This window comes from Tachyglossus aculeatus, chromosome 6, assembly GCF_015852505.1.
Source record: "Tachyglossus aculeatus isolate mTacAcu1 chromosome 6, mTacAcu1.pri, whole genome shotgun sequence".
Lineage (NCBI taxonomy): Eukaryota > Metazoa > Chordata > Mammalia > Monotremata > Tachyglossidae > Tachyglossus > Tachyglossus aculeatus.
Genome location: NC_052071.1, coordinates 18106282 through 18119362, shown reverse-complemented (window position 1 = coordinate 18119362; position 13081 = coordinate 18106282). Strand labels below are relative to the sequence as shown.

The window sequence follows — 13081 nt, the reverse complement described above, 5'->3', positions numbered from 1 at the left end:
GGGTGAGAAAAAAAAAAGATTCTCTCATGTGGGCAATAAAAGCCTGTGTAACTCTTTTTGCTATTACCATCCTGTCATTCAAACAGGATGTTCTGTATTTGTGGGTAAAATACCTGCCTAAAACTCAAACTTGCTTGCAACCTATTATAGGGCTTAGCCATTAATGTTTCCAAACTGTGTTAAAAAAAGCAATTGTTTTGCTTTCAAGGAACTGCATTCAAGTCATAAATGCCATAGTTTATCTTCACCTAAGTGATATGTAAATAAAAATGTTAAACAGAACTTTAGCGCAGTTAAAAAGCATTAACATCCTCTATATGCTAAAACTTCTAAGACATTTTTCTTTAAGTGATTTAACAGATGTTTTTCAGACCATTTTGGCAGAATCCTATCATGCCTTTACATTAATTGGAAAACTGTAATTCCATTTGAGCAAGTCTTTAGAGGCAGGTGCTTGATAGATTTCAAGTACTGTGTAATATATCAAATGTATTTCAAGATCTTCATGTTTTACTTAGTATTCCTCATACAGTATCCTTATTAAAATTTACCAAAAGTCAGGTCTCACTGAGCAATAATCTATCAATTATATTTATTGAGTACTAACTATATTCAGGTCACTGTACTAAGGGTTTGGAAGAGTACAACACAATAATATCACACACATTCCATGCCCATAATGAGACAAATAGCAGTGAATTCTCACAAGTCTTCCCTATGGACTGCTCTGAAAATGCAAATTCTGATTTGAAAACTGGAGGGTAAATCTTCACTGAGTGGCAAAGAATGTGGGGAGAATCATATTGCAGACAGGGTGAACCCCTGGAAAAAAACAGAGGATCGAGTCATTTCAACAGGATTCTCATCCAAGTTTCGTGAATTGGGGCAAAATGATTTTGTCCATCTGTGCCTCAGTTTCCTCATCCAAAAAGTGGGAATAAAGTATCTGCTCTTAGATTGAGAGCCCGACCTGGGAGAGGGCCTGAGTCCGAGCAGACTCTCTTGTATTTCCCTTCAGCACTTAGTACATAGTGAGTGTGTAATATCATAATAACTATGACCCATTATTTTAGGGTTTCCTCACTTTTTGGTAAGGTCACAGCCTTAATAGAAGGGCACTTTACCGCACCATAACCGTTTAGAACATCCTGGGGTGGGGGAAGGTTGCTTTCGTTGGTTCTAATCCCGACTCAGCCATTTGTCTGTTGTGTGGCCTTGGGAAAGCCACTTAACTTTCCTGTGCCTCAGTGACCTCATCCATAAAATGGGGATTAAGACTGTGAGCCCCATGTGGGACACAGACTGTGTCCAACCCAATTTGCTTGTAAGCACCTCAGTGCTTAGTACAGTGCCTGGCATACAGTAAGTGCTTAACAAATACCATAATAATTATTATTATTTCTCAGCCAAAAAAGGAAAATAAACTCTACTCTCTAGGGGTGGAGCTAAATTCTCCCAAGAGGAGAATAAAGAGAACTGAGACAAGTGGAACCTCCCTGGAGACTGTACTGTGGAGCACTGGTTTCTCTCCCTGAGCCTTAGTCATAAGAGAAATTCACTTCATTAATGTATTTCCCTGTACCCAAACTATACCACAGCTATATATTAGGCTTCTCCTGCCTTTGTTGTCTCTGCACTTGAATCTATAATCTTTGTATATCTGGTATTCACACCACCCTCGAAGAACTAATGTATATATGTGAATTATATACTACAAAGTATTTATATTAATGTCTGCCTGCCCCTCTAGATGGTAAACTCATTGTAAGCAGGGAACAGTATCTATCAACTCTGTTGTATTGTAATCTCCCAAGAACTCAGTACAATCCTCTGCAACCAGTAAATACTCATATCCTATTGACTTATTTGGGGGTTTTCACTAAGGATTCTGCAGGTCTTATTGCTGCTCTCTACCATACTTAGTATAGCTTCTGTAATAATGATGGCATTTGTTAAGTGCTTAATATGTGCAAAGCACTGTTCTAAGCACTGGGGAGTTACAAGATGATCAGGTTGTCCCACAGGGGGTTCACAGTCTTCATCCCCATTTTACAGATGAGGTAACAGGCACAGAGAAGTTAAGTGACTCACCCAAAGTCACACAGCTGACAATTGGCAGAGCCGGGATTCAAACCCCTGACCTCTGACTCGAAAGCCCGGGCTCTTTCACTCAGAGTTTCAATGTCAGGAAATGGAATGGGGAGGTGGCGACAGTGGAAAAGGGAAATAAGAGGGAATTTAAGTGTAAAAGGAAGAGGAAGATACCACAAGGGCTGTTTCTGACTCAGCTTCTCCCCTACCCTGCTTCTTCTTTAGCTACTTTCTTACTGTCTCCACATCGTACCCTGGACTGGTCTCTCAAACGAGGACAGTGCAAGTAGTGGAAGAGCCAGTGATGACAGCAGCAGCGATAAAACCCAGGACCACTGGGGCTCTTCAGTAAATATAGCTCAAGAACATAAAAGTTATAGAGAAGGAGGCCTAGGACTAATGCAGGAATTAAGAATGGATGATGGGTTACTTCCCTGGAATATCCATAAAAACTAAAACCCTAGCCTCAATAACTTCAATAGGAAAGCTGAATCAAGTTGCCCTTTTGATTGGACGAAATGTTCTCAAGTTAGAGGCAGCCAAACCTATAGTTCTTTGGTCCTTCTCCACGAGATAAACATCATTATATCTTAGGGAACACACTGGGACAGAGGCAGAGGTGTAGTCAGTTTAGGAAGGAACACTTTCTCACTTTCTCCCTTAAGGATTTTCTCCCTTGACCCTTTAAAACATTGACTGAAAAAAATCAATGAGGCCAGCTGGAGTGGTGGAACAAGCAACAAGACTGAAATATTAATTTTTTTGAAAGAACAACTTTATTTTGTTTGGGTTGCCCTCCTCACCCTGGGCTTCAAGGCTCTCCATCACCTCGCCCCCTCCTACCTCACCTCCCTTCTCTCCTTCTACTGCCCAGCCCGCACCCTCCGCTCCTCCACCACTAATCTCCTCACTGTACCTCGCTCTCGCCTGTCCCGCCATCGACCCCCGGCCCACGTCATCCCCCGGGCCTGGAATGCCCTCCCTCTGCCCATCCGCCAAGCTAGCTCTCTTCCTCCCTTCAAGGCCCTGCTGAGAGCTCACCTCCTCCAGGAGGCCTTCCCAGACTGAGCCCCTTCTTTCCTCTCCCCCTCGTCCCCCTCTCCATCCCCCCGTCTTACCTCCTTCCCTTCCCCACAGCACCTGTATATATGTATATATGGTTGTACATATTTATTACTCTATTTATTTATTTATTTTACTTGTACATTTCTATCCTACTTATTTTATTTTGTTGGTATGTTTGGTTCAGTTCTCTGTCTCCCCCTTTTAGACTGTGAGCCCACTGTTGGGTAGGGACTGTCTCTATGTGATGCCAATTTGTACTTCCCAAGCGCTTAGTACAGTGCTCTGCACATAGTAAGCGCTCAATAAATACGATTGATTGATTGATTGATTGATTGATTCACAGACAACACACTAGAAAAGCAAAGACCTGAATTATTTGCCTTCTCTGCACCCATCTTCCGACATGAACCCCAGACCATGCTGTAGCATGAGATTTAAATAAAAAGAGAAGTCCAAAGACAAACATAAAAACACTCAAAAATGATAATTCCTTAGTGCAAAAGGAATTGAAGCATAGAGAAAAGAGAGGGTAGTGTCAGTGCTTAGCAAACAAAAGTAGTAAACGAAGTGAATCAACCACTGAAAGAACAAGGATGATCTACATTTGTGAAGGATCTGAGGGTTAAAGGCGAAAGAACCAACCTCCCACCCACCTACACATACCACAAATGCTTCAAAACTAGTACTCATGGAGTGCGTGCTTGCCGAGAACTGTACAAAGCACTGTGGTTATGCAGTAGATGATGATATGATCCCTGCCCACAAGGACCCTATAATTTAGCAAATGGTCAACTTAAAAACAGAGCCATAAACCATAATATTTGATCAGGAGAAATAATGCAAAAGATCAGATCTAAAACTCTCTCCTAGGCCACCACCCAAATATCTATTCACAAAATGCTGGCACATCTACCAGCTTACAAGAATCTCATCTGCAACAAACCCTTACAAAAAGACAATGGTAATCCCTGGTCAAGTGCTTCAAAGAACAACCAACCTGAATTATTAAATTTGATGCCAACCAGCTATTTAACCAACTCCTAAACCATCATGAATAACGTACCATTAGATGAAGACAGCAATCCCTTCTCTTTCTCTCTCTCTCTCTCTCTCCCTCTCTCTCTCTCTCACACACACACACACACACACACACACACACACACACTTACTCTGACAAATTAGTGATTAATTTATGGCTATCTTTCATTCACAGAGCTACAGATGTCAATAATCAATGCTACTACTTCTCCATCTTTAATCTTCAGAGAGTGGTAATAAAAAAAGCATGAGCAAGTAAGCCATCAGATCCAAATTCTGGGAAGCAACATGATTCTTTTCTAATTGAGCTCCAGATCTGAATTTGCCCCAGAACCATTCTCAATACCCTAAGGGAATGAACAAACACTAAAACATTTGGCCACAGATCATATTTTGAGTCACTGACTTCCTTGACTACTGCCAATATTGAGGTTTTTCTACAGTAAGACCTCCTACAGAGAAGGAAACTATTCATCTCAGAGTTCTTGGTGGGAAATGCATTTCTCTGAAAAGCTTCAAGTTTCCTTGAGGCAGTGAAACGGTTTAGGTTAGTGGAGGTCTCTCTTGACCACAAGAGATAAACATTCCTTTCAGGTTTTCAAACTATTAAGCACTTTTCTTCAGCAGAATAAATTAGAAAGAGATTAGATGGACTTTGCAGAACAAAAAGCTGTCTGATTTTGATTTAGCTTCACTGATCACATGTCTGAATAAAGTCAATGTATTCATTCTGATTGTACAGTTCGAATTATATATGTGAGGTTCATATTTGTTTATGAGAAATTTCAATATTCTTGCTCTATAATTGAAAATGTGAAAATAAAACAAGTTGATCATTTTAATAGCAAGATGAACTAAATTAAGTAAAAATAATATATTAGTGAGCCAATAGAATCATTGCAGTCATCTACATCTGAATGAAAAATATTCAGTTTATCATGTTTACTTACAGTTCGCAGGGATTCCTGCCTTCTCAGCTTCCAAATTAAATTTTTATCTTCCACCTGCAAAGAAATATTACAAATTAGGGAGAATATTATAGGTCAGAGCTTCAATTATTGCTGTGTCATCTTGAAAAAGCACTCTGCAACCAAACTGCTATCCACATCTGCCCTCAGAGTTAGGAAAAAAAAATGATATAATAGAAAGGGGGGAAAAGTTCTTACATATCAGTATTTTTTAAAAAGTCACAAACTCAGATTAACCAAAGTGATATCAATATACCAAAATTACTTTTATTTTACTTCCTTTCTGCTATTAGTTTTACACCTGAGGGAGATAATTATTTTATCAAGATGCATTTAATTCAATCAATCGATGATATTTATTGAATGCTGTACTAAGCATTTGGGAGAGTAAAGTATAACACAGTTAGTAATAATAATAATAATGGCATTTGTTAAGTGCTATGTGCAAAGCACTGTTCTAAGCGCTGGAAACATGTTACCTATCCACAAGGAGCTGCTAATGAAAATAAATGGTGAAATGATTTGATAAAGCTGAGTGAACGGACAGAAAATGACAATGAGCTTCCAGGCAAGTACAAGGTAAATGCACCTAGGAAAAATTATGCAAAACAACACCTATTTTGAAACTCTCCCTCCAATGTCCAACCCACACTTCAACACAATGGAGGGATGAGACTGTGAGCCTGCTGTTGAGTAGGGATTGACTATTCCTTGCTGAACTGTACTTTCCAAGTGCTTAGTATACTGCTCTGCACACAGTAAGTGCTCAATAAATACAAATGAATGAACCAAACAGAGTAGGGGAATACCTGGTAGGGTTATGCCATCAGTGATCAGTTTCTGACCAAACCGTCTAATACCTGTCCCATGTGACAACAGTATCTCCCAAGGCAGCTAGCGCTTGGCAATCACCTGCTGTTCTATATGGCATCAAGTGAGGCATGGGTTCGGTATTATATCTAACCCAGTGCTTAGTACAGTGATGGACCACAGTAAGCACTTAAATACCACTACCATTATCAATATTATGTAGCAGCCACTTTGGCCGTAAAAGTGTTTTATACATAAGCAAGGACGCACCGTGGCCTCATAGATTGCACAAGGGTCTGAGAGTCAGAAGGACCTGGGTTTTAATCCCAGCTCCGCCACTTGGCTGCTGGGTGATCTTGGGCAAGTCACTTCACTTCTCTGTGCCTCAGTTCCCTCATCTGTGAAATGGGAATTAAGACTGTGAGCTCCATGTGGGAAAGGGACTGTGTCCAGCTTGATTTGCATGTACCTACTCCATCACTTTGCACAGTGCCTGGCACATAGTAAGGGCTGAATATATATATATATATATATATATACACACACATACATACACATATATACACACACATACATACATGCACACATACATACATGCACACATGCCTGCCTATGTGCATACATACATACACATACATATATACATGCACATACATGCATGCACATACATACATATACAAGCATGCGTATATACATATATATGCATAGATGCATACATACACACGTATACATAAATATGCATGCACATATATACATATACACACACACACACATATATATATATAAATACCTACCTACTTATATATATATATTTCTATGTATTTCCCAGTAGGTTGCCCCCACTCGTTTGTTAAAACCCACTGTCTTAGGGACATCACTGGTAAGAAAGTACACTCATTCATTCAATTGTATTTATTGAGCACTTACTGTGTGCAGTGCACTGTACTAAGTGCTTGGGAAGTACAAGTTGGCAACATATAGAGGTGGTCCCTACTCAACAGCGGGATCACAGTCTAGAAGGGGGGAGATAGACAACAAAACAAAATATATTAACAAAATAAAATAAATAGAATAAATATGTACAAGTAAAATAGAGTAATAAATATGTACAAACATATATACATATATACAGGTGCTGTGGGGAGGGGAAGGAGGTAAGGCGGGGGGGATGGGGAGGGGGAAAATAAAAACCAGATCTTGTGGCACTAGATAATTGGTATTCTACCCAATTCCTATGTATGGGTTCTCGGTCCCAAAGTCTTCCTGACTAGACAAGAATGTCAACAGACAAGCACCACGGCCCACTGGAAAGAGGAGGGACTAAAAGATAGAGGACCTGTGTTCTAATGCCAGTCCCCTCACTTATCTGCTGTGTGACCATGGGCAAGTCGCTTAACTTCTCTGTGCCTGTTACCTCATCTGCAAAACGGGGATCAAGATGGTGAGCCCCACGTGGGACAGGGACTGTGTCCAAGCTCCTTATCTTAAAAATTCATTCATTCGATTGTATTTATTGAGCACTTACTGTGAGCAGAGCACTGTACTATATCTGTATATCTACCCAGTGCCCTAATACAGTGGCTGACACATAATGCTTAACATTTCCCCCACAAAAAAATAAAGACCCACTTATAACAGCAAGTACTCAACTCTCTATTATAATTCAGGAAATATTATCTTGGGATAATTATCAACTGAATGAAAATAAATACAATTGAATGAATGACTATACCTTTAAATAGGATGATAAAAAATTTTGGCACCATCAAGAATGGTAATGAAAGACAGTCTAGTTCTTCCACTGTCTAAAAAGATGATAAACCTGGAAGATGAATTAATTGTATTACTGCTGATTGAATAAACCGGTCTGTGAGGAAACAAGACCATTTGGGGAAATAATTTTTTTGCACAAAAATTTTTCTTGCACTTCAAAATCCACATAGGTCCAAATCAATCAATCAATCGTATTTATTGAGCGCTTACTGTGTGCAGAGCACTGTACTAAGCGATTGGGAAGTACAAGTTGGCGACATATAGAGCCAGTCCCTACCCAACAGTGGGCTCACAGTCTAAAAGGGGGAGACGGAGAACAAAACCAAACATACTAACAAAATAAAATAAATAGAATAGATATGTACAAGTAAAATAGAGTAATAAATATGTACAAACATATATACAGGTGCTGTGGGGAAGGGAAGGAGGTAAGATGGGGGGACGGAGAGGGGGACGAGGGGGAGAGGAAGGAAGGGGCTCAGTCTGGGAAGGCCTCCTCCAAATCTAACTCTTAGCAGCAAACTAATTCATACAGTTAAAGCCCCATAGAGAGTGTTAATGGTTTAGAATTCCAGAGTCTTTCCCGTGACACGGGCATATCTGCCTGACAGATAGCATTTTAGCTTTTTCCAGCCCTCAGTTCTATCACCTTCCTCTCTGTCTCAGCCTTTCTATTTGGTTTCAGTGCTATTCCCAGAATCCAGACAGACTCACAGTTATGCCCTAAACACTTCCAGTCTGCAACTGTCAATTGGCAGGAATCTTGGGCCAATAAAAAAGCCCACAGTACAATCACACAGCCAAAACTGCCAGCCTACTCAAGTTGGAACCAACAATTTTGAGTTATTTATTGTTTGCATTGTTTTGAGAGAAAAAGGAACAGGATATGTTTATAACATCATCAGTGGTATTTATTGCATGTTTACTGTGTTCACAGCAATGCACTAAGCACTTGGGAGAGTACAACAGAGTAGGTAGACACACTCCCTGCCCACATTGAGCCTTCAGTCTACAGGGGGAGAGAGACAGTAATATAAATATATAATTTATAAGAAATAAATTAGAAATAAGTACAGGATTTTTTTCATAAAACAAGATTGAATTTTGTCAATGAATATGCTAAGAAAAACTGTCTGCTGAGGTCTGCCAATGGGTAATATTTCATGGTTACAGAGACCAACTGGATAAATTCAGACTTGTATGTATAGAGGCTTTTAAGAAAAACCCTTCACAAGTAAGCATTTGGAAAATTTTAGTATTTATCTGGAGTCAGGCTTAATTGGCTACTTATAAACAAACCAAATCAGAACTAAATGCATTCTTCCTAATGCCCCCTCCCCCAATACACCCCTCCTAAAGTGTCCTGAACTGATTCCATCTAGCTCTGAGGGGAAAAGGTAAATTTCTGACCAAAGTTTTTTCTAAAGGCTGGCATTTTGTGAATTCCCAAACTTCCACTGAGACTGTGAGCCCCACGTAGGCCAGGAACTGTGTCTGACCTGATTAATTTGTATTTATCTCAGTACTTTGAACAGTACTTGACACATATAGACTGTGAGCCCACTGTTGGGTAGGGACTGTCTCTATATGTTGCCAACTTGTACCTCCCAAGCGCTTAGTACAGTGCTCTGCACACAGTAAGCACTCAATAAATACAATGGAATAAATATAGAGCATTTAATACCATTAAAAAACCCTTAAATGGTTACCTAGAGTAAGCAGTGTCCTCTATCCTACTCTTTTCTTACCCTGAGTTTGATTCTCTTTTCCCCCTTCCCTTACTTAACTGGTTATACTTTATGATTTTTGTCTCCTCCATAAAATAGGGTCCTTCCTGATCACCAGCTGCAATGGAAATCCCTATTGCTTTCTGTTTTTCATTTTCTCCCTCTTTGTTGGTGTATTCACACTGGAAAGACATCAGCCACGTGCCTCTGTCTTTGACACTTTTCTCTCACAAAATTCTCCTTTAAGGCTCTTTCGGTTCCCCTCGGCTGCTACCATAATTTCTCTTCACCACCTTACCTTGCTCTGTTTTCTGAATTCCAACCACTTCTGTCACAGGTAACCTTTGCAGAAATCAAAGGAGCAGAGAGCTCTGGGCTCTAGACCCTTCTGACTGAAAACCCGCTTCCTTCAGAGAACAGCTCTGTAACACAGCTGTTTCCCATTTACTACCATGCCTCTCTTCCCAGGCAATTAACTAAGTGCCCTCAGCAGGGAACAAGCACGTGGTGATTCCCTTAAAAACCACGTGGTGATCCCGCTGAAAACAAGGGTTCGGGGAGAAAGTTTTCCCCTGACTATTCCTGCAGTTTAGGAGGCTTCATTCAAACTCTAGCCTTCTGTCAACACTGCCGTACTTGAGCCTGAAGCCGATTTTCAAAGCTACACCCCATTCCTTCTTTACTAGCGTCACCTTCCTTAATAATAATAATAATGGCATTTATTAAGCGCTTACTATGTGCAAAGCACTGTTGAAAGCACTGGGGAGGTTACAAGGTGATCAGGTTGTCCCACTTGGGGCTCACAGTCTTAATCCCCATTTTGCAGATGAGGTAACCGAGGCCCAAAGAAGTGAAGTGACTTGCCCAAAGTCACACAGCTGACACTTGGCAGAGCAGGGATTCGAACCCATGACCTCTGGCTCCAAAGCCCAGGCTCTTTCCATTGAGTCATGCACCTTCCTTTATGAACATGACTGTTTCTTTTTTCCTCCCCTCACTGAGCCTTATAGTAGTACTGAGATGAACCAGACAGCTCTAGAGGACAATTTAGCAATGTTGTAGTGCCTGGTTACCCATAGCTAAATTTGACAGAACTACAGCATGCCTGAAATACAAGAGTTTTGGCTAAAGTGCACTTAATCAATCAATCATATTTATTGAGCACTTACTCTGTGCAGAGCACTGTACTAAGCACTTGGGAAGTACAAGTTGGCAACATAAAGAGACAGTCCCTACCCAACAGTGGGCTCACAGTCTAGAAGGGGGAGAGAGAGAACAAAACCAAACATATTAACAAAATAAAATAAATAGAATAGATATGTAGAAGTAAAATAAATAGAGTAATAAATATGTACAAGGCCTGGATCAACTTCTCCATAGGCTCTGCAAGCTTTTACTCCTCAGCCTACTTACTTCAGCCATCATTTTATCTCCTCATGCGATTTGTTAGCCCCTTTCTGGAGGTAGAAATCATATTTGCCAAGTGATTGTCAAATGATTATAACCTTAAGACAGATATCAGGCAAGATGGAGTAAATGAGGCAACCTAAGCTAAGTGATTTGCTGAGGAAAAGCCTAAGCTAAAGGTCCTGATGGCTCAGCTATAAAAAAAAGTATCTATACTGCATGAAGATGATCACCACAAAATCTTCCTCTAAACCCAATGAGAAACTCACATAAATATCAAGTGAGGGCAGTGAATAGGATATCACTGTACCACTGTCCTTTCTTCACTGTGTCCAGGAGACTGACCCCAAATGCATATACATATTTCATGTTTATATACAATATGCTTTAAAGTTAGACAGCCTACATGGCAATTGATTTGTAGCTTTTCAGAAAAATAAACACCTCATGGGGGAAACAAAGTTGAATATTTTTGTTTGCCCCCAATTAAAATAGAAATGGTACTGGGCAATAGCAATTGGGAAATAGTAATTGTGATATCAATTGTTAATTCATTTAATATATGTTTTTCAGCCTCATCTCCTTGTGACAGGAGATACACTGAAATGTCGTCTTCTTTTAATGGATTTGTTAAGCACTTATTATGTGTCATAGTCCATGTTCCAGATGGAGCTAGCAATCTTAATATCCATTTGACAAATGAGATAACTGAGGCCTAGAGAAGTGAAGTGACTTGCCCACGGTCTCATAGTAGACAACTGGCGGAGTCAGGATTAGAACCCAGGACTGTCTGACTCCCAGGCCTGTGCTCGTTCCACTAAGCGACTGCTCTTTTGTCAGAAGAGTAGTATCTATTCCTTGTCCTCCGTATGCCCTCTAGACAATAAGCTCATTATGGGCAGGGAATGTATCTATTAAACTGCATTTTGTAGAGAATAATAATAATGATGGCATTTATTAAGCGCTTACTATGTGCAAAGCACTGTTCTAAGCGCTGAGGGGGAATACAAGGTGATCAGGTTGTCCCACGTGGGGCTCACAGTCTTCATCCCCACAATAATAATAATAATAATACCAATGATGGCATTTACTAAGAGCTTACTATGTGCAAAACACTGTTCTAAGCGCTGGGGAGGTTACAAGGTGATCAGGTTGTCCCACGGGGGGCTCACAGTCTTAATCTCCATTTTACAGATGAGGTAACTGAGGCCCAGAGAAGTTAGGTGACTTGCCCAAAGTCACACAGCTGACAGGTGGTGGAGCCGGGATTTGAACCCATGATCTCTGACTCCAAAGCCCGTGCTCTTCCCACTGAGCCACGCTGCTAGCGTGGCTTACTGGATAGAGCTCTGCCCTGCCAATCAGAAGGTCCTGGGTTATAATCCCAGTTCCCCCACATGTGTGCTGTGTTACTTTGGGCAAGTCACTTAACTTATCTGGGCCTCAGTTATCCATAAAATGGGAATTAACGGTGTGAGCCCCATGTGGGGCAGGGACTGTGTCCTACCTGATTTATGTGTATGCCAGTGGTTGGCACATAATAAGTGCTTAACAAGTACCATAATAATAATAATAATGATTATTATTATTATTATTACTCTTCCAAGTGCCTGGTACAGTGCTCTGCACATAGTAAATGCTCAAATATGATTGATTGACTGATTTCAAGGGTCATCAATAAATGGAAGTCGAAGAGCACATTAAATCAATCAATCAATCAATCGTATTTATTGAGCGCTTACTATGTGCAGAGCACTGTACTAAGCGCTTGGGAAGTACAAATTGGCATCACATAGAGACAGTCCCTGCCCAACAGTGGGCTCACAGTCTAAAAGGGGGAGACAGAGAACAGAACCAAACATACCAACAAGATAAAATAAGTAGGCTAGAAATGTACAAGTAAAATAAATAAATAAATAAATAAATAAATAAATAGAGTAATAAATATGTACAACCACATATACATATATACAGGTGCTGTGGGGAAGGGAAGGAGGTAAGATGGGGGGATGGAGAGGGGGACGAGGGGGACAGGAAAGAAGGGGCTCAGTCTGGGAAGGCCTCCTGGAGGAAGTGAGCTCTCAGCAGGGCCTTGAAGGGAGGAGTGCTACCTAAAGGCTTCTGTTCTAATTTTTTTAATAGAATTTGTTAAGCTCTTACTATGTTCCAGGCACTGTTCTAACTGCTGGGGTAGATACGAGG

At 40.5% G+C, this 13081-nt stretch overlaps 1 long non-coding RNA gene across 1 annotated transcript in view; it reads right to left on the bottom strand.

Moving 5' to 3' along the window:
* Window positions 1–9847, bottom strand: part of LOC119929513 — a 129460-nt gene extending 119613 nt beyond the window's left edge. Inside the window, exons 1-2 of the long non-coding RNA XR_005451570.1 lie at window positions 9771–9847; window positions 5145–5198 (exon numbers count right to left, since the gene is read on the bottom strand). This is a non-coding gene — a long non-coding RNA (uncharacterized LOC119929513). The remainder of the gene's footprint in view (window positions 1–5144; window positions 5199–9770) is intronic.
* Between the last annotated feature and the right edge of the window lie 3234 nt (window positions 9848–13081).